The following is a 22,177-nucleotide window of genomic DNA, read 5'->3' on the forward strand; positions in this document are numbered from 1 at the left end:
CGGAACTCTAGGATCAGTTTCGTGCATTGACCAATTTTACGGATGTTTTGAATCTTCCGGAGGACCGTTCCGTTGTCTCCAGGATCCTTATATAGGAACCATGACTGTATTATAGCTAATTATGAACATGTGAGCCCATTAATCTAATTTATGGATCTTAGGCCACTTGCAAAACCTATAAACACTCCTTTAAAAAAACGTGTAACGACTCTTTTCGCTTTTGAATAAAGTAGACAACCCTATTTTTAAATTTTCTACAATCAAAATAATCTACAGAACCTAGGAATTCTAGAAGTACCACAATTTTTGAAATTCATCAAGAAATGGCTAAGTTATGCCATTTCAAACTTGCCGTTACACGCTTTTCGGAGGCATCGTATTCGGAGTGTTAATGCAAAAATGGTACAGCCTTAGAAAGCGCTCAATTAACAGACAACCGTATGCGTGATAATGTTTGTACCATCGTACAAATAAGGTTCCCGTTTCACCTGTGCATACAATGCCTTGGTTTTCTTTGCATGCACGTAACCTATAGCTCATACCGTAGTAGGCTGTGTATGAAAGAAAATGATTTACTTATAGCGAATTCGTTTATTATTCAGTTCCAACCTGGATCGGGTATCAAGATTGGGTCTGCTTGTTTTTTGACAAACGTCAGTTTGCTCGTTTGTTTTTAAAACCTAGCTCAGGTTGAGGTTCACACTGACAAAAAGTTCGGTTTCGCACTGGGTTGGAACTGGTGTTAACCCCGATAATAAACGAATTCGCTATTAGTTTGACAGTTGCACCATGACGAAGTGGCAGCATATTGTCGCAAAAAGACATTTCAATCGCCGTGAGAGTGTCCCGGTGGTCCGTCAAAAGGGTTTTAGACCGATAAAAGAAAGGACAACTATCCGCGAAGGTGGCCACAGGTCGTCCGAGGTCAGCTCGGGTTCCAAGGGTTATCGCTGCTACCAAAAGGAAGATTCGGGTGAATCCAGTGCGTTCAATAAGGAAAATGGCAAAGGAATCAGTGACTTTACGGCACGGAAGATCGTAAAAGAAGTTTGCGGGGCGAAGTCGAGGGCACGGAAAAAAACTCACATGATTACCAACCGCATCCGGGAGCTACGAGTCGAACGGTGCAAGAAAATATTGAACATCCTTAAGCGAAAAAATTCGGTAATCCTGTTCACCGACGAGAGCATATTTACCGTCGATCCCGTATCAAATTCCAGAACCGACCGGTATATTAGTTGTCTTCCGGTAAAAGATGTGTCCAACGAGCACAAGAACGTGTATCTGACCAAGCATCCTGCTAGCGTTATGGTGTTTGGACTGGTGGCTTCCGATGGCAAAAAAATGAACCCGGTGTTCATTCCAGAAGGCAACAAGGTCAACACGGAGGCCTACATCGGGATTTTAAGTAAGTATGTTCTTCCGTGGATCAAAGAACAGTACGGTCCGAAGCTAAATGTTGTATTTCAACAAGATGGGGCTCCGTGACACACCTCGAACCGCACTCAGAAGTGGTTGCAGGAAAATCTTCCGTTCTGGCCGAAGGATATGTGGCCACCATCCAGCCCCGATCTTAATCGCTGGATTACTCAATATGGCACGTCATGAAGGCCAAGGCCTGTTCTAAACGCCATCCGAGTACAGCAAACCTCAGACAAACATTGACCCGTACCTGGAGAGAAATGGATCCAGACTACATTATTAGTACCTGTCGTGCATTCCGGAAGCGTGTGAAGGCTGTAATTGCAGCAAGTGGAAACTCGATCGATGATTAACATAATTAACACTCTGAGAGACATCTCCCCTTTGAATAAATAAGAAAAACTCGAAAACGAAATTTTTTAGATTTTTTTAAATTTTGACATTTCTCAATGCTGCAAACATTATCACGCATACGGTATATCCATAAAATAATCATAAAAGGTTCATGCATAAATGTATGTATGTAAGGTGGCCACTATCCCTTCGAAGATCTTTGTCTTGTATGCAGCTCCACTTAATAGCAAAATCAATTTGAGCTACCGATCTGAATTCACAATATCGTTGTATGAAAGGCCACCGGTGGACCCGTAAGCAGAGGCATTTACGCGAAATCCACGGGAATTTAAGAATCTCCTTCCAACAATACGATTCAACAAATCGAATAACTCAATTCGCAATACTTATTAAGCTTCCTTCAGGATGGTTTGTTAAGAAGGGTGCGTCAATCTCGCTGAAATTTTTGGAGTAGAATTCACACCACCACAATTGAATCGGTAGGATTAAGAAAATGATAGTGTTTATTCCCTCCTAGACTCCGGTTGTTATACCACTCCAATCGTCCCCTAAAAGGTTCATGCATAAATACTGATGAATTTCAGAAATATTATCTTAAAAAAACAATCTTAAAATCCTTAATTTCATCACAGATTCTTCTGGATAATGATAAATGTTAGCAAATTCCCTCGAAAACTCCCACGGAAAACAAGATCTTAACACCATGAATTCATCACGCATCATATTAGGAGCAAATTGATGTTCAATCTTCTCCCTTCCTCCACTCGACTTAAAAGCCTCACGATCCATGGAATTTCATTTTGTGGCTGATTGTTTACCATTTTGTCTTCTGCCATTGTCATGGTAAAGGGGCCACATTTTGAAATGTAAATAAGATATAAAATCAATGATTTATTCGTTCATTCCATCCACTTTTGGGAACGCCTTCCATCCGGATGTAGCGGGAAGCATCTTCTAAAGTAAAACAAAATTTACACCCTTGCGAAATGCGAAAACCGTGTCAAAACAAATTTATCCGGGATTCCGACTTTACGGATCATTTGCTGTGGTTGAAAATTGATTCCCTTTTCAAAGTGGAATGATATTGATTCGATTCTTCCGATCAAGGCGATAAAGTTTGCTTATTTCCATTTATATATGGTTGGGATGATTGTTGATGTTGTTAATGGGTTCAATGAATTCACCCCCAAAGTGATTCGTTTTCTTCGACGTCATTGAAAGACCTAATCATGCTCCTCCTGAAGGAAACACTTTCTAATTATGAAACCGTCTTACACACCTTTTCAATTTCAAATTAACAAGCACATTTTCATTCTTACTATGGGCTTTTGGTTCTGAAATCCGATTACGGAATTCCCCCTTTCGTTAGAGTCAGTATTAAACAAAATTTCCACCGTCATCATCTCGGACGGACCTTCCCTCTAGCTGCGCTAGACTTAGGTAGCCTCAACAACGGTAACATCGTCAGCAGCAGCAGCAGCACCTCGACGAAAGGAAATTTAATCCCAGATTCTCACAAATCCATGACAATTCCAGTTTTATTAATTCGTATAAAAAATTGCATAATTAATTTCTTCAGGATTTTTCCTCCAGCAGTTCACCACTTCGTTTAGATACACCGAGAGCGCTGAAAAAAGAAACGAAAAGGGGTTTCCTTCTTTCCATTTAGCCCGGAGGGGAATGTGATGGCGCTCAGAGAGAGAGAAAAAAAAAATCCTGCAGAAAGTCAAGAGACGAACCAAATTCAAATGAAGACGGAAGAAAAGCACTTCCTAGCGCCTCGTCAAGCCCGGCATTGAACGGTGGGTCCGATCAGTAATCTAACTGGAAACGTTAATTTCGAGTGACAAGATTCATCATCTGGCCCACTGTGCGTTGCGCAGAGTAAAAGGGTCGTCGCTTGGTTTCAAGCCGTGGGAAAACGGTTCCACAACAGGAAAAGCATTTTTCCTCCTGCAGCATCCGTGGATCTAGTTCTTCTTCTTCTTCTTTTCATTATGCCGTTGGTGGTGGCAAGAAAAGACATTCACCAAGTAGTCAGCTCGTCCGTTGAATGCATTTTGCTTCACATTCATCTATTCTCCACTTGGTGCGCTCGCTCACTTGCGCATTCATTCATTCATTTATGCAACGAATGTGGCTCACTGGGAATCAACACAGCGGACTTGAACAAAAAAAACGGACAAAGCGAAGCCAGATGAGGAAGACTGTGCCGCAGACTGTGAGCCCCAGCCAGCGTGATTTGGTGGAATTTGTCAATGCTCGACGTCCGTCGTCGTCCTTCTCGTCATCGACGGAAAGCTAAAATATGCTAACGAAACGAGCAGCCGCACGAGCACGATGACGACGTGAGTAAAGAGCGTGAAAAATTTGCACACCGGATTGCGAATTGTGGCAGATGAAAATTATGCGGGTGGAATTTGTTGGTCAGGTAAATTGTTGCACTTATTTCAACCCTGGATTGCCGCTTGTCACAAAACAAGAATCAGCGCAAAAATTCCTCTCAACTGTTGCGTGTTGCATCTAGCAAAAGCCACAACTGCATAATCCAAGGAAGTGCAAAAGGAACTTAATAATCAGCTCCTTGCAGTGCCAGATTGACTTAGAAAGTACATTCTGTTGGATCTGTTCCGCATCTTTTCGTGTGCTGGAAAACGGTTGGTCACTGGATTGGGTTCCTTTTCAACACTGGCAGAAGAAGAAGCACACTGTTCACTTCCTTCCTTCCGTTTGTCTTTCCGGCTCGAGATGAGAGTGACGGTGGACGACGACGTGACGGTTGCATTCAGCTCAATCCCAGAGTGTGCTAATTTGAAAGGGAAATAAGAGAAAAGTGGAAACTTTCTGGCATAATTATAAGCCAGCATCCGGAAGGATTGAAAAATATTTGAATGGAGCAAGGATGATGAAATAATTTGACAAATGGAAATGTTGAATGGCTATTCCGGCAGGAGAAAAAAAAACTTTATTGAGAAATCAATCAATTTATTAAACGCTAATAAATATCAGATTTACCAAGCATTATTGGACAGAACTAAAGGGTGATACGGTCAAAATTTGGTCAATATCAACTTGACGTATTTCTTTCAATTTTGCATTTAAAAAACCTGAACACCCCTCATTTTGAAGGTGTGTGTGTGAAGAATGTTGCTCCTATTTTGATTTTGGAATTCACTCTTCAGTTGTCAAAATGCCGTCCAAGCAAGAAGAGCAGCGTATCAAAATTTTGCTCGCGCATCGCGAAAATCCGAGCTACTCGCACGCAAAGTTGGCAAAATCGTTAAAAGTTGCCAAATCAACCGTTACAAATGTAATTAAAGTGTTTGGGGAACGTTTGTCGACAGCCAGGAAGTCTGGATCGGGGGGAAATCGAAAACCGGAAGCCGCTGAGACGACAAAGAGAGTTGCCGGTAGTTTCAAGCGAAACCCTAACCTCTCTCTCCGAGATGCCGCAAATAAGCTGGGTGTATCGTCTACAACCGTGCATCGAGCCAAAAAACGAGCCGGACTATCGACTTACAAGAAGGTAGTGACTCCAAATCGCGATGATAAACAAAATACGACGGCCAAAGCGCGATCCCGGAGGCTGTACACGACGATGCTGACGAAGTTTGACTGCGTGGTAATGGACGACGAAACCTACGTCAAAGCCGACTACAAGCAGCTTCCGGGACAGGAGTTTTATACGGCAAAAGGAAGGGGAAAGGTAGCAGATGTTTTCAAGCACATGAAACTGTCAAAGTTCGCAAAGAAATATCTGGTTTGGCAAGCCATCTGTACCTGTGGCTTGAAAAGCAGTATTTGCATAGCTTCCGGGACTGTCAACCAAGAAATTTACGTGAAAGAGTGTTTGAATAAACGTCTGCTGCCTTTCCTGAAGAAACACGGTTGTTCCGTACTGTTTTGGCCGGATTTGGCATCTTGCCATTACGGTAAAAAGGCCATGGAGTGGTACGCCGCCAACAACGTGCAGGTGGTTCCCAAGGACAAGAACCCTCCCAACACGCCAGAGCTCCGCCCAATTGAGAAATACTGGGCTATTGTCAAGCGGAACCTAAAGAAGACCAAAAAAACTGCTAAGGGCGAGCAGCAGTTCAAGGCAAACTGGCTTTCTGCGGCGAAGAAGGTGGACAAGGTGGCTGTACAAAATCTGATGGCAGGGGTCAAGCGTAAGGCCCGGCAATTCGGATTTGGAAAAGCGGAAGCCTAACTGAATATTTTTCCTGAATTTTATACTAATTGAACTTGAAAAAGAAATTTAATTTGATTTTTTAAATAAACGATTTCATCGATTTACACGCGTTTTCCCTTGACCAAATTTTGACCGTATCACCCTTTACATCTTTTAAAGTATTGCTATTGCATTGACAGCACAGTATATCTGAATATTAAAAAGTTCTGATTATTCACAATTTTTATAATGTGGCCACTTTATCGGTCAATTCAGATTATCCGGTGAACCAGGATATGGCCACCATATTCCAAAATATGTATTCCAAGTTAAATATGCTTTGATCTCTTGATTCTGAACAACATAGAAAAAATCGCAAGGTTCTGGGACATTTTTTTATGATGTGGCCACTTTATCGGTCGTTCCGGATCCTCTTTTAGGCCAGTAGAGTTTTCCTGAGGGCGTATATGGTGTCTTTACACCATATTTACTTAGTTCTATCAATTTCCAGTAATATACGTTAAGTAAAGTCTAAAATTATGTCGATAGATAGTGGCATTTCCTACTTTACCGGGAACTCGGGTTGATCCTTGCCCTCTATCTCGGTACGCAAAAGTCTCCGGCCAATGAAACCAATATGTATAACATGTTGACTGAAACCGTTTGGCAGCCGAGATATTCAATTTAGTCGCGGTTTTGTCACTTCTTGCCCAGTGCGCGAAGTTGGTGATAAATAAATCAACGATGCCAAATATAATATAACATAAAATAATATAAAACGACTTTAAAAACTGATCCCATTTAAAAACGGAATTTGGTTGCCCATCCACGACCGCCTGCTGGAGAGTTGTGATCAAAACAAACACCCGTTGATAGGCTTTATAGAAGTCATGTCAACAACAAGGGGATACTGTGTTTTATACCGCGTAATAAATTCGTGTCCATAGTAACCGGCTCCATAAACAAACTTCCCACTTCTGAGAGCTTATAAAATTCAAGAACTGCACATTTTCTTCTCAAACGTTTCCCAGAAGGCAAAACTGAAGCATCAAGCATCAAGTCGATAAGTGTTTTTCCATAGTGCTCATCACTGTTTTTCATCAAGCGTGAAGCAATTGTGAAAGTATATGAAAGAATGTAAGATAGAAGAGCTGCGGAAGCCAAGCGAAGGATAGAGAGACTAATTTTGCCAAAGAAACCGGACAGCAGAGGAGGCTACGAAATCAGGACTTTGAAGTAAAATGGGATTATCTGGTAGGGCTTAATTTCTTTCAAATTTTTCAATTCATCGTTAGATCACAACAAGTGCTGATGATCTTTTTTTTTTTTTTTGATTAAATTTAAGTTGAAGTTGATAAACGTGATCTCTTGTCACTCTGGTCAAAAACGAGTGGAAGCCGATCATCAAAATTCAACTGCGTTTTTGAGAAGGTGATATATTATGCCTGCACATGTCGCAAAACCCGTGAAAACGATGTGCGACTTTTTTTAAAAGCTCTGGACCAAACATGCTCGTGTATGGTTGTCAAGTGTCACGCCGAGTATTTCAGTAAACCGTTCACGCTTCCGGAAAACGTTTTAAACTTGCTTCCGTCTACTTCTGAAAATGCGAAAAGTGTGGCAGGACGGAAGGTTGCTCCTTTCGAAGAATGTTGTGAAACAACGTAGAAAAAGAAACTGCAGAGGTTCGGAATAGCTACCAGCTTAATGAGCTAGCATTTGCGACACAACAGAAGATGAAAGAATTAGGTGAGAAAGAGGTGGCGGATATCCTGAAAAACATTTCTCACGCAAGACCTGCAGATGAAAATAAGTTGGTTCATTCTGTGAAGAAGTCCTTGAGCAACCCTATACCCGAAAACATAGATCTACAAGCTTTGGCTTTGTTAATCGACACCAACCTATCGAACTTGGTATTACTTGTCAGCTAGTATTAATAAAGTATTGATCCATGGATCAGCCGTGATTGAACATTTCCATGTTCCAATCGGTCAGCTTTCTGAGGAAGCACAGGAGGCAAGGAACAAGGATTGAAAGAGGTACATGTATTTAACCAAAATAACAACGAATAAATTAATAAAACTTTTATTTAACAGATACCGAGAGTTCAATACCCGCAAGCAATCAAGATCGTGATCTATTGAACTGGCTTCTAGTATCATCAGATCCATTGATTACTAGCATTTGTGGATGGCCTAAAAAGCAAGAGAAGCCATTGTCGAGCGATGCTAAACAGCTGTTAGCAGAAGAAGCTAAAGGAATCGATAATGATTATATTAATGGTTATGATTATGATAATAATGATGATAGTTGAATTCAATTTAAAATATTGACAACAAAAATGGAAAACCAATCAAAAAAATAAGAATTCAAGAAAATCAAGAAAAAAATGTGGATATATTGAAGTTTATCATCTTTTTATACTGGTTATATCATAAAACAGAGTAAATATATGGATATTTGTTTTGATCACAACTCCCCAGCAGACGGTCGTGAACGGACAAGTTAACCGCCATTTGAAATCTCTTTTAATGTAATTTTAGATGCATTTGACTTCATCTGCACCTTCTTGCACCTACCTAAGAAAGATACGCAAGTCCAAAATATGTGGAAAATAGAAGAAAATGTATCAATAACTCATCCTAATAAAAGGATGCAGGTATTGTATGCTCTAGAAAGATGTGTATTTTAGTATAGCAATCAACTTTGTTGAACATTATGAAGACCTAAAACCAAAACCAAAAACGTGTTTTTGGGGGTCCGTCCTCAAACAACGCTCTCTATCTTGATTTGAGTGAAATTTACGACTTTTATGTGTTAAGTAAAGTTATCTGTAACTATTTTTTCTACAACTTTGCTGAAGACGTCAACCATTTATCTCGACGTTGTGAAAAATAAATTTTCCATTTCACTTTTAGGGGGATTAATCACAAAATTCATGCCTTCAAACTTCAAAAGATGAAAAATATCATACATAAATATCAACTTAGCTGAAGACGTCATTACTCTAAAGCCACTCTCCATGGTGCTATTAATTAAGAGCCTCAAAATGGACGTTTCAACCACTGTGCACTGGCCGTGTTGCATTTCCCGGCACCCCTCACCATCCCTCTCCAACTAGAGAGTTTGGTAAAGAGAGAAGATCAACCCGATTCGTACCTTCCTCAAAGTTGTCCTTGCTCGCTTTGCACGCTCTACATACAATTTTCACACTGCCGTACTCCAACGGAACTATCAACTCTTTACTTTCATCTCTTCTTCTATCGTATAATATGGCCACCTAAAGTCTGTTATTTGACGTTTAGCATCTTCAACTATGCTGCCCATAAATGAGAAATTGGCTAATGTGCCTGAAACACGAAAACGAGAAAAATGCAACTTTAACATTTTTGTCGGTTGAATAAGGTTTACTAGATAAAATTAATATTTGAAATGTTCATAACTATATTTTCCTATGCCGGAAACATTCCGTTGAATAATAACGACGAAGAATTTAGCTAGCTTCCTTAAATTCATAAGTTTAATCACAGTTGACCATTTTTTTATTTACAAAGCCGGGGAAATTTGTCAAACGGTCATCTGTTTTGGCTAACGTGCATACGTTCTCATTTATCACGATGTGAATTCCTGCTCAAAAATGGAAGAGTTCTCCCAACGCTTCCAAAACTTAACTTATAATATTTCCACATAAGTCTAGAGCTTCCTTTTTGAAACCTAGTAGTAGTCACAAAGTCACTATGAACGGAGTTCCAATTTCCTGGTCAAATCAAGTTAAATGTCTTGGATTAGTCCTTGTGCACTAAATAAGCTAGTTCCACATCATCCTCCTCTAATTGTCACTGTTGAGGACAAACTCGTGCGTGATTTCGACAATTATTCTGCTACGGTTTCTTATGACTTCCGTAAAGCTGACCACCTGACTAGCATCATAGATGTATTGTCTAGCATGGCATGGGAGAACATTCTTGATCCAGATGTCGTTGAGGCATCAGCGCAAACCTTTTCACATGTCTTGGCATATGTCATTGACAAACACGTCCCGAAAATAACTCAACACAAAGTGTCTCAGAAGTGGGAGCTACGTCAAGTCAATCAAGAGAGCAGCATTGAGAAGATTTACAAAGTATCGCACGCTTCCTCTAAAACTACATTATGTGAGGCTGAATCACATGTACCAGCGAGTCAGTCGTGAATGCTCTTCAAGTATCCAACGAGCCATCCAGCGCAAACTTAAGCTACACTCGAAATCCTTTTGGAACTACGTGAACGAGCAACGCAGGGAATCCGGTCTCCCATCGTCTATGGAATTCAACGGAAAAGTTGCTGCCACCGTTCAGGATATATGCCGCCTTTTTCCGACAAGTTTGCCAGTGTATTCACTAATGAGATACTAACTGACGACCATATTAACCTGGCTGCCAGGAACGTTCCAGTAAATGATCAAACGCTGGGTGCAATTGATGTTAATGCTGAGATGATTTCCAAGGCCGCGACTCTGCTCAAGTCGTTAAATTTGCGCACATGTTTCCCGTCCACAAAAAAGAAAGGCAGCAGGCTGTGGATAACTATGGAGGAATTACATCGTTAAGTGTCGTATCGAAGCTAATCAAGCTAGTGATTATGGAACCGTTGCTGTTCCATTGCAAGCAGTATTTGAGTAGTCTTCAACATGGGTTTACTGTCGGTCGCTCTACAACCATCAATCTGCTGTGTCTCACATCGTATATAACCGAAAGCATGTCGGATCGGGTTCAAACGGACGTTATTTATTCAGAACTATCCGCAGCATTCGACAAGTTGAACCATGCTATTGCGCTTGCTAAACTCGGCAGGCTCGGTGTATGCGGTAATCTGCTGAGTTGTTTTCGATCATATCTTACCGGTCGCCGACTAAAGGTTGTCATAGGAGATTGCAGATCAGCTAGCTTCTTCGGCACATGGGACCGTTGATTTGTATACTGCACGTCGTTGAACGTGCATCTGGTCTTCGAAGCTTCTCGGTTATCATATGCCTCAAAATCTTCCTACGAATCCGCTCCATTGCTGACTGTCATTTTCTTCAACGTCAGCTGAATGTAGTTATTCGCTAGTTGATGCAGTTTAAATAGAATGGAAGTGAACCCAGCCAAATGTTCCGCTATTACGTTCGTACGAAAACAACAACCGATAATATTTAGCTACGACCTGCTCGGCTCGACATTCGACCGCGTGAATCAGGTTAAAGACTTGGGTGTGATATTGGTTTCGCCGCTCTCATTCAAGCAACACATTGCATATGTTGTCGATAAGGCGTCAAGAACTTAAGGGTTCATTTTTAGGATAGCTAAAAACTTCGCCAATATCTACTGTCTAAAATCTCTCTATTGTTCGCTTGTTTGGTCGACGCTTGAGTATGGTTCAGCGGTTTGGAGTCCAAACTACAACAACGGTGCCGAGAGAATTGAATCTGTTCAACGTTTCTGATTTCTGATGAGAATGATCCATCATCCATGAAAAATTCCAGTAAACTTTCCCGGCTTAATGCCAAGAAGGAAAAGATTCCCCCTATTGCCATAACAAGTGCTGATTTCCATGCTCTTCGCACGGAACTTTTGAAGTTCGTGAAATTTAAGTTTAAGGGTGAATGCCGTGTATTGGCTGAAACCTTGGACGGATTCAAATGTCTTCTCAAGTATCTTACTGAGAAGCAGCATATTTTTTTACTTACGACACCAAAACTGAACGTGTGTTCAAGGTTGTCATGAAAGGACTGCCCAGTGGTGAATCCCTGGATCAGATCAAAGATGAACTGGCAAAATTACTTGGAGTTGTGCCACTCCAAGTAATCAAAATAAAAATGAAATCCCGTCCTGGCGATTCACGCAACGGGATTTCTTATGATTTTTATTTAGTTCACTTCAAGTCTAGTGAACTAAACAACCTTAAGGCCTTAGAAAATGCTAGCCTTATGCTCCATGTCCGAGTGAAGTGGGAACACTTCAGGAAGAATGGAAGAAATTTTCAAAATCTCACCTAATGCCTTAAATGCCAGGGATGGGGTTACGGAACCAAACATTGCTACATGCCAGCTAAATGCATGAATTGTGGTGATTCCTCTCACGCAAAGGACGACTGTCCTGTGAAGGAAGATCCTAAGAAATTTAAAAGTTCAAATTGTGATGAAAACCTCAAATCTAATGTTTGGGAATGTAAGACTCGCAAAGCGGTTCTACAATCTCGTTCTAAGCGACAGGTAGGAAACGCTCCACGTTTCCGACCAGGTACAAATTCCTCTGCTGTTAACAACGGTCAGCGAGGAACAAATTGTACATTCGTACCCGTAAGTACAAATATCACCCCTGCTTCAAATTCTTCATCTGTACCTTCTCTCCTCGCTGCTAACAATATTCAGCGAGTAAATGGAGCTACCTTTGCTGCTATTGCAGTGGGTAGAAATCAAAATACTAACCAACGTAATTCTAACGGAAATTTTGAAAATTTTGACTTAGGAAGCATTACTGCTCCAAAAATGGAATTTTTACGGAAACCATTAATTGAAATTCTTACTGATATGCTTAAATCTAACTCCATGTTTGATGCTATTCAAACTGGAGTAAAATTTGCAAATAATATTGTCATGACTTTAAAATTCAGGAATGATAGTAAAGCATTAAATATTTTAAATTGGAATGCTCGGTCTCTTAAAGATAATGAAGACGAACGTGCATATTGCCGTTATAACTGAAACGTTCATTAAACCTGACCATAAGGTTAAAAGGACACAAATTATTTCATTTATAGAAATGATCGTCTTGATGGACCCTGTGGTGGCGTTGCCATCATTATTCATAGACGAATCAAACATAAAATTCTTTCTTCTTTTGAAACCAAAGTTTTTGAAACTATGGGAGTTTGTGTTGAAACAAAATTTGAACAACTTACGTTTATAGCTGCCTAGACGTGCGTAGACTAGTCAAAGAATTTTCTCAAGGGTGACCTTCAGAAACTTACCCGTCATAGGTCTAAATTCTTCATTATTGGTGATTTTAATGCAAAACACTGCTCATGGAATAATGCTCAAAGCAATTTCAATGGTAATATTTGATGATTGTCCTGCAGCCCACATGATTTTTTTCAGCAAGAAATCCCACAACTATTGATTTGGTCATAACTGATTCATGTTGACTTTGTAGCCAATTGGTTACTCATGCTGACTTCGTTTCTGATCACCTTGCAGTAACTTTTGAAATATCCCAAGAAATAATTTGCAATCCCAACAGCTCTACTTTCAATTACCATAGAGCTGATTAGGAGCAATATCGAACATTTATGGAATATAACTTCGATCCAAACAAAGATGAAATTAATTATGGTCTTGAATCTCTGACTACTTCTATAGTTGAAGCAAAATCTGTCTCAGTACCAAAATGCGAGGTTAAATTCGATTCAATTATAATAGACGACGATCTTCAGCTCTTCATCCGTCTAAAAAATGTCCGTAGGAGACAATATCAAAGAACACGCGATCCTGCCATGAAAGTTAACTGGCGGGATTTACAAAAACAAATTCTCAAACAAATCAAAAAGCGATTCTCTGCCCTGAGGAATAATGTTTCTAAATTAGACCCGAGTTCCAAACCCTTTTGGAAACGCACAAACATTTTGAAAAAACCTCAAAAGCCTATTCCAGCACTTAGAGAAGGTGGTAAAATTTTGATCACAAATTTGGAAAAAGCTCAGAAACTTGCTAAGCAATTCGAGAGTTCCCATAATTTGAGTTTGGGTCTTACTAGTCCTATTGAGAATCAGGCTGCTCGGGATTATCTGAAAATTTTCTCTCGAGAAAATATTTTTGATGATTCCTGGGGGACTGATTTGGACGAAGTAAGATCTATAACTAAAAAGTTTCATAATATGAAAGCTCCAGATGATGATGGAATTTTTTTATATCCTCATCAAAAAACTCCCAGAGAGTACCTTGTCTTTCTTGGTAAAATTATTTAACAGATGTTTCCAGGTGGCACACTTTCCTGATAAATGGAAAAATGCAAAAGTTGTTCCAATTTTGAAGCCGGATAAAAATCCAGCTCAAGCTTCTAGCTACCGTCCAATAAGTTTGCTTTCTTCAATAAGCAAACGTTTAGAAAAGACGTTTTCAAGAATGATGCTTCACATCAATACGAACTCAATTTTTGAGGATGACCAGTTTGGATTTCGCCATGGGCATTCAATTACTTATCAACTCTTAAGAGTTGCCAAATTAATTCTTCCAAACAAATCTGAAGTTGCTCTTCTAGACATAGAAAAAGCATTCGACAGTGTTTGGCATGAAGGTTTGATTACTAAATTGAAAAAGTTTAATTTTCCACTTTATATTATGAAATTAGTTCAAAATTATTTAACTGACAGAACTCTGCAGGTAAATTATCAAAATTCCAAATCTAATCGACTACCTGTTAGAGCAGGAGTTCCTCAGGGTAGCATTCTTGGGCCTATATTGTATAACATTTTCACTTCGGACCTTCCTGATTTGCCTCAGGGTTGCCACAAATCTTTATTCGCTGATGACACAGGCATTTCCGCTAAAGGAAGAAGTCTTCGTGTTATTTGCAGCAGACTGCAGAAATGTTTAGATATTTTCTCTTCTTATTTACAAAAATGGAAGATTTCTCTAAACGCTTACATAACTCAACTTATAATATTTCCACATAGCCTAGAGCTTCCATTTTGAAACCTAGTAGTAGTCACATAGTCACTATGAACGGAGTTCCAATTTCCAAATGTAACAAATATATAAAAGGTTTTTTCCTCTTATAAACAGAAAATCCAAACTCTGCCTGAAGTTTGAAGAAACAAAGTTCTGAAGATGATTTTGAAGTTGCCTCTATCGTACTACCGAGGTACATAGGATTTCGAATGTTGAGACTTTAGAACAAATGTCCAACAAAATAATAAATAATTTCAGGCAATAATCGTTGCAATTTTCAATTGCAACGGTTAATTCCCTTTGTACTTAAATACGAATTAGTTTTAGTTTTAAGATGTTAATTGACATGCAGGTTAAAAAAAACTTTGATTGCCAAGACAGGAACAATGAAAAAACACTTAGATATGTTTCATAACAATTAAGACTGGTAAGTTTCTGTAGTAGCTGGAGCACCTAAGTTAAAATAAATTGTAATTTATGTTAAATTTGGGGCAGAGTAAAAAAAAAATTGTTGACGCTTGAACTTTACCGCAAACCGATCAACACACCAAACATAGTAAACGCGAATAAACGGCAATGTAAAAAATCATGAGAACACCTTTCAACTAGAATGTACTCACCAAATAAACTCAAATTAAAAATGAACCCCGGGTGTCCACGATGAAATTGAAGTCCTGTGATCAAAACTCGCGGAAATGGAGTCGAAAGAACAGCTCGTGCGTGATAAAATCTTGCGCATTCATCACGATAACAAGGATCTCTCGCATCGTTCCATCGCTAAAACGTTGGGAATCGCAAATTCCACGGTGTCGCGAGTGATTAAGCGGTTCGAGGAACGGTTGACCACCGATCGGAAGCCCAGAAGTGAAGGAAAAAGAATTCTATACAACACCAAAAATCACAACCGCGTAGTTGGGGCCTTCAACCGAAATCGAACGCCTCCGTTAGTGATGTGGCTAAGAAGCTGCACCTAAGCCGAAGTTTTGTCCAGAAGGCCAAAACTAATGCTGGGCTTCGAACGTTCAAGGTACAAAAGGCCCCTAATCGCGACGAGAAGCAGAACAAGTCCGCCAAAACCCGTGCCAGGAAGTTGTACCTCAACATGCTGACGAAAGTTGAATGCTGCATCATGGACGACGAAACATATGTGAAGGCCGACTTCAAACAGATCCCCGGCAACCTGTTTTTCACGGCCAAGGATAAGTTCAGCGTTCCGGAGCATGTCCGCACTCAGAAGATGTCCAAATTTGCGAAGAAATTCCTGGTTTGGCAAGCCATCTGCACGTGCGGGAAGTGGAGTGCACCTTTCGTGACCCAGGACACGATGAACGGACAGGTGTACATAAAAGAGTGCCTCCAGAAGCGGCTGCTTCCTCTCCTGAAGGCCCACAACGTCCCAACAATCTTCTGGCCGGATTTGGCCTCATGCCACTACTCCAAGGACGTGCTGAAGTGGTATGCGGACAATAAGGTCAATTTCGTGCCGAAAATGTTCAACCCTCCCAACACTCCGGAGCTCCGCCCCATCGAGAAGTACTGGGCGATTATGAAGCAGCACCTTCTTAAACGACCTAAGGTAGTGAAGACAGTCGAGGAACTGAAGAAAGTATGGGTTTACATGCAAAAAACGGTTGATTCACAGGTTGTGCAGAATCTTATGGCCGGGGTTAAGGCCAAGGTGCAGGCATTTGCGTATGGACTGTAAATAAAATACGAGTAAAATGGTAAAATGAAGTTTAATAGTTATTTCTCAATCCCTGAAAATTTGATGGAAATCGGATGAAAACTCGAATTTTGCGAATCAATTTTGTGTGTGGCAATTTCATCGTGGACATCCTTTATGTACGAGATGTCATTCAGATTAACGGGGGTCCATGAAAATCGTTGAGTCACAGCGTTGAACCTGACTATTGGCCACGAAAAGGCTTGCCAATGCACATCAAAAATCGACTACATATATCCGAACATTTGTTTATCTCAAATCGACGGAAGACATTCCACGCAACTACCATAAACCGGACTAGCTCATGTTGATCTTCGTCAAGTTTCGTCTACAATTTGGAATTCTACATCAACACATGTCAGGCAGCCTTCAGGTTCAATTGGCTATACTTGGTGAGTTCGTTCAATTTTGTAAATTTTAATATTTTCAAACCAGTAACGTCACATTGTAGTCCTTGTTACTTTTTATGACGTGATAATAGTGACAAGACTCGGGTTCTGCATTTCTATATTGTATATTACAAATCAAAAATATTGTTTATGTTCATAGAGTTTGCATATTCCTTTTCCCTTTGTCCTTCTCCTTTTCCGAGTAATGGCGCTATAGCCATAAGTCATAAAAGGCTAGGACTAGAGTTAGTGCTCATGCCCCAACCGTCAGAAGAAAATGGAGCATCACTTAACCTTTCTAGCTTTGATGCTTCCAACGACCAACCAATCATATAATTACCAAAGCCGGAACGTACGGTACAGAATGTCCACGTTTCACCTATTTATTGGATTCTGAAGCATCGCGAAGGCTGAATGTTTTCTGAATCATCTTGCCCCTTAAATGCTGCCTGGTCGTTTTGATATGTGTGACGCATCTTCGATGTGAAACATATATCAATATCAATTTCCAGGATGCTTTCAAGAACTGACTGTGTTGGTGCTAGATTAGATTAGATTAGATTCGTACGATGGCGGTTGGTAGCAAATATATTTCTATTTCCTAAATTCCTAGATGGTGTACCGTATGCGTGATAATGGTTGCACCATCTTACAAATAAGGTTCCCGTATCACCTGTGCATACAATGCCTTGGTTTTTTTTTGCATGCACGTAACCTATAGATCATACCGTAGTAGGCTGTGTATGAAAGAAAATGATTTACTTAGTTTGACAGTTGCACCATGACAAAGTGGCAGCGTATTCGTGATTTTTCCCACGCACAAATGTCGCAAAAAGACATTTCAATCGCCGTGGAAGTGTCCCGGTGGACCGTCAAAAAAGCTTTAGACCGAGAAAAGAAAGGACAACTATCCACGAAGGTGGCCACAGGTCGTCCGAGGTCAGCTTGGGTTCCAAGGGTTATCGCTGCTATCAAAAGAAAGATTCGGGTGAATCCAGTGCGTTCAATAAGGAAAATGGCAAAGGAACATGGGATCAGTGACTTTACGGCACGGAAGATCGTGAAGGAAGATTACGGGGTGAAGTCAAGGGCACGGAAAAAAACTCACATGGTTACCAACCGCATCCGGGAGCTACGAGTCGAACGGTGCAAGAAAATCTTGAACTTCCTTAAGCGAAAAAATCCGGTAATCCTGTTCATCGTTTACCGTCGATCCCGTATCAAATTCCAGAACCGACCGGTATATTAGTTCTCTTCCGGTAAAAGACGTGGCCGACGAGCACAAGAACGTGTATCTGACCAAGCATCCTGCTAGCGTAATGGTGTTTGGATTGGTGGCTTCCGATGGCAAAAAAATGGACCTTGTGTTTATTCCAGAAGGCGACAAGGTCAACACGAAGGTCTACATCGGGATTTTAGGTAGGTATGCTCTTCCGTGGATCAAAGAACAGTACGGTCCGAAACCAAATGTTGTATTTCAACAAGATGGGGCTCCATGCCACACCTCGAACTGCACTCAGAAGTGATTGCAGGAACATCTTCCGTTCTGGGCGAAGAATATGTGGCCGCCATCCAGCCCCGATCTTAATCCCCTGGATTACTCAACGCCACCCTGTTCTAAACGCCACCCGAGTACAGCAAGCCTCAAACAAACATTGACCCGTACCTGGAGAGAAATGTATCCAGACTAAATTATTAGAACCTGCCGTGCGGAATGCGTGTGGAGGCCGTAATTGCAGCAAGTAGAAACTCGATCGATGATTAACATAGTTTTAGACTCTGAGAAACATCCCCGCTTTGATAAAATAAAAAAAAAACTCGAAAGCAAATTTTTTGAGATTTTTTATAAATTTTGACATTGCTCAATGGTGCAAACATTATCACGCATACGGTATATAAATTGAAGGATGATAAAAGTTCTAGTCCCAACCAACAATTTTGGTTTTATGAGGGTTCTAAAGACAATGATTTAGACTTGTAGAATGCTTTAAAACCTCGATAAATCTTGCTATGCTACTTGGTATTTAATCAATGCAATGTGATACGATATCGTTCAAGACTGAAATCATAGCACATTCATGACGCTCTTTTACTGTTTGGATATTTATGAGCATACATAGATGGCAGAGGATATAACAGTCCATCCTAACTTTCGGAGTGCATACAATTTTTTACATATTATTTATTCGTGTGTGTTTGATTGAAAAAGTAGACCCAACTAAGCTGTACTATACTAATATCAACCTTACATAAGCAATGTACAATGTTTTAATCGTATACGGATTGTGAAAGTTATAGTAGAAACGTTTTATGAAACTAAGCTTGTTGTTAACTCTGTTAACAATTGTATTATAATGATCGGTGAAAAGAAGCTTTGAGTCTAAGATAACACCTAGATTCCTGTTTCTATCACACTTTTCTACGTTCTAGTTTCCTAAAGTAATTGTTGTGTCGGGTATGTTTCGTTTTCTACTAAAGGTAATTGAGTTACATTTTTTAAATATAATTGCAACAGGCTTTTGTGACACCAAGCATGGAATAACTGTATTTTCTTTTTTAAAGGGGTTAATGTCATCGGCATATTTAATTTCTAAAATAAAGTTTACTGTAGTCAGCATAAATTGAAACTTTCAATTTGAATTACAGTCAGAAATATATCATTGACGAATATATTCACATATTTAAAATTGTTTTCATTGCTAAAATGTGAATGTTGTAAGGTAGGGAACGACAAATTTTTGATTTTTTGGCCCTCTTACGGTACTCTTAAGAGAGAAAAAATGTAACAGTAATACTCATAACTTTGATTTGAAATATGGTGGACAATGTTTGTGTTCCTTGAATTGCGTTATCCGATTTTGCTAAATAATTCTAATTTTTCGTATATATTTATTGTAATCTAATCAAATGTGATGTCACAAATTGTCACGTTTCATCGAACACATCCTTCCTGCTAAATGCGTGACGAAATTTGTGGATGACCTAACATTACAGTAATCGAACATGAAATAATATTTTTACATCATATGATAAATTTATGATTTTGTTTTCAAGCCACCAAGACTTCGAACAATAAATTGTTGTTCTTTTTAATTTGACAAGTGTGCGTAGCTGAAATAATCTTCAAACTCCCATCTCACGTAAGACATGAATTCGTAAAATTGCGACAACCCTTCCCAAACGGACTAAATCGTCCAAAATAAATCAAAAGCATCGCCTCGCGACGGTTTACGACCTAAATGGTCGATAAATGTTGTAGTGATAAAAGCTCTTCCCGAGCGCAATCTTGTTGGTCACCTGCAATCAAAGCCATGTGAATGAAAGCAAACAACCCCGTCACTCTCTGATCATCTTCGTCGTTGTCGTTCCCATCATCGCCACTTACCTTTTCTCTGATGTGCTTCAAGGGTTGTCTTCTTTTGCGGCCACTTTTCTTAGGAGTGTTTTTTCTTCGCTCAGCTTTTCAGAGCAACGTTTACTGCGATGAGCAGCAGAGCCACCGAAAATCGGAGTCGGAGCCGTTCTCTTCGCCACCGACAACGGCACGTGCTTCACACTTGTCGCACACAGCTTTGTGTTCTTCTCGATTTCGAAACGATAGTGGGAGGATGCTCGTTCGTTTTCGAAGTGTGATAGTTTTTCTTGCCTTTTCAAATTTTTCTGTTGTTCTGTTTAGTTCTATTATTACACGTTCGGTAGGGGGTAGGGCTGGATGCCGGTGCAGAGTTATTACGTGTTTACAGTTAGAGCGGTGAGAAAAAGATTCAGTTTAACACTTTTCACACTGGTTCGCTGGGATTGCTTGTTTCACTATTTTCGTTTTTTCGCTTGGATTTGGAGTTCGGTGGGTCCAGAGACGGGCAGGATTCATTCACTCGCGTACAGTACGATGTAGCAGAAATTTGCTGCGAGCCGAGAGGAAGCAACAATATTTCACCAGATTAGACAGTCTTCCGGGTGCTACAGGCGGGCGAGTGCTACGTAACGGAAATGGGTCTCAACAGCAGCAAGTGTGCCGGAAAAGAGCGTGACTCAAGCCAGAAGGAAAAACATGAAACGAACTTCCTTCGTCGTCCTTTCGGTAACTGTTTTAACTGCCGTTGCCCTTTTGCCTGCCGTCGAGGGTCGTGGCGAAATGTTTATGTGAAAATGAGACAGAGAAGACGTGGTCCTTTTTGCGTGGAACCCCGAGGACCTATTTGGTTCGTTGGAAGTAGCACTTGTTCATTCACAGCAAAAAAAAAACATATCACCCCAAGAAAGGAAAGGAAAAGCACTGTCACTTGATTTCTTTCCACTGTTTTGAATTTATGGTTCACTTTTACAAAGATTTTTTTTTTACTTTTTTCTGATTCGCCTTGTCGGCCTCTAAATTAAATTCAAGCACACTTTTACACTCGCACTTGGGTTCACAAAGTTGCGTTTTTTTTCTTTTACAAACTTCACTCGAAAAAAAAAAACAAGGGAAATATTCTACGTTGACTTACACTAACCGTAAAGATGAATGAGCTTTCCGTTTTTTTTCTCGAATTGAACAAGAATGACAGCGATAGCCAACAATCACAACCGTTCTAGAAATGAAGTGAGCTTAGCTTTCTCTCGAGGGTAGCTTATTTACGTAATCTAAATTACTTTTCCTCAGGCCGTTTCGATCTAAGGAGGATTAAGTCCGCGGATGAAACTAATTTACAAAACGCGGCTTGCTCCGATTTCCAAACTTTATGACGAAGGGACGGAAAGAATCTACTAAGGGGAACTGAGCTCGATCTATTCTTGCTAGGAGGGAAATCTGCTTAACAACGACTTTTTTACTTATCTAAATTGTAAATCGAAATTTGTCTATGCTATGTGGAATCACTGGATTTAGTTCGTACAATATGATTTGATTGTTCAACGTTGAAATCACTCTGTTGGCGGCGCCTACTTTGTCCGAAGGAGCAACCCTTCAAGATGCACCGTTCGACTCAAACTGCAGTTAATTGTGCGACGACGACGACGATTAGAGCATTCGAGGAAGCGGCGCACTGCTTTCTTCTTGGTTTGCTTGCAGCGAATTCAGTGGTAGGTGTTCTAGAGTCCACACAACGCCCACACACAGGCACAGGTCTTGCCACGTTGGTCGGTCGCGATAAACTGCTTGCACATCTTCCCGACTGACTCGAAACGGTTTCATTCCACCAGACAGGCAGTCTGCCACAGCACAGCCCGACCGAAACGGTGTTCCTGCTTCGCGCGCGTCCTACCCCAACGGGACCACCCGTGTCCGAGGAGTGCCTGTCGTCCTGTTGGTGTTTCCTTGTGCGACCGGCATTCGAAGGTGGTTTTTTTTTCCGTTGGCACTCTCGTGCTGTCAGTGACACTGTTAGTTTCAGGTGATTCAAATGATTGATTCCACCCAGAAATGATGCTGCACCTCACAAATCTGAGTCGAA

General features: G+C 40.4%; 1 protein-coding gene across 1 annotated transcript in view; it reads right to left on the reverse strand.

Annotated features, from left to right (window-relative positions):
• Nucleotides 1-21,851, reverse strand: part of LOC135711808 (myosin-G heavy chain) — a 338,190-nt gene extending 316,339 nt beyond the window's left edge. The window contains exon 1 of the mRNA XM_065234763.1: nt 20,131-21,851. The gene's annotated coding sequence lies outside the window, so the exon portion shown is untranslated. The remainder of the gene's footprint in view (nt 1-20,130) is intronic.
• Nucleotides 21,852-22,177: the final 326 nt, after the last annotated feature.

Source organism: Ochlerotatus camptorhynchus, unplaced genomic scaffold (assembly GCF_037179485.1).
Source record: "Ochlerotatus camptorhynchus isolate MF236.1 unplaced genomic scaffold, CSIRO-AGI_Acam_v1.1 ptg000443l, whole genome shotgun sequence".
Classification (NCBI taxonomy): Eukaryota; Metazoa; Arthropoda; class Insecta; order Diptera; family Culicidae; genus Ochlerotatus; species Ochlerotatus camptorhynchus.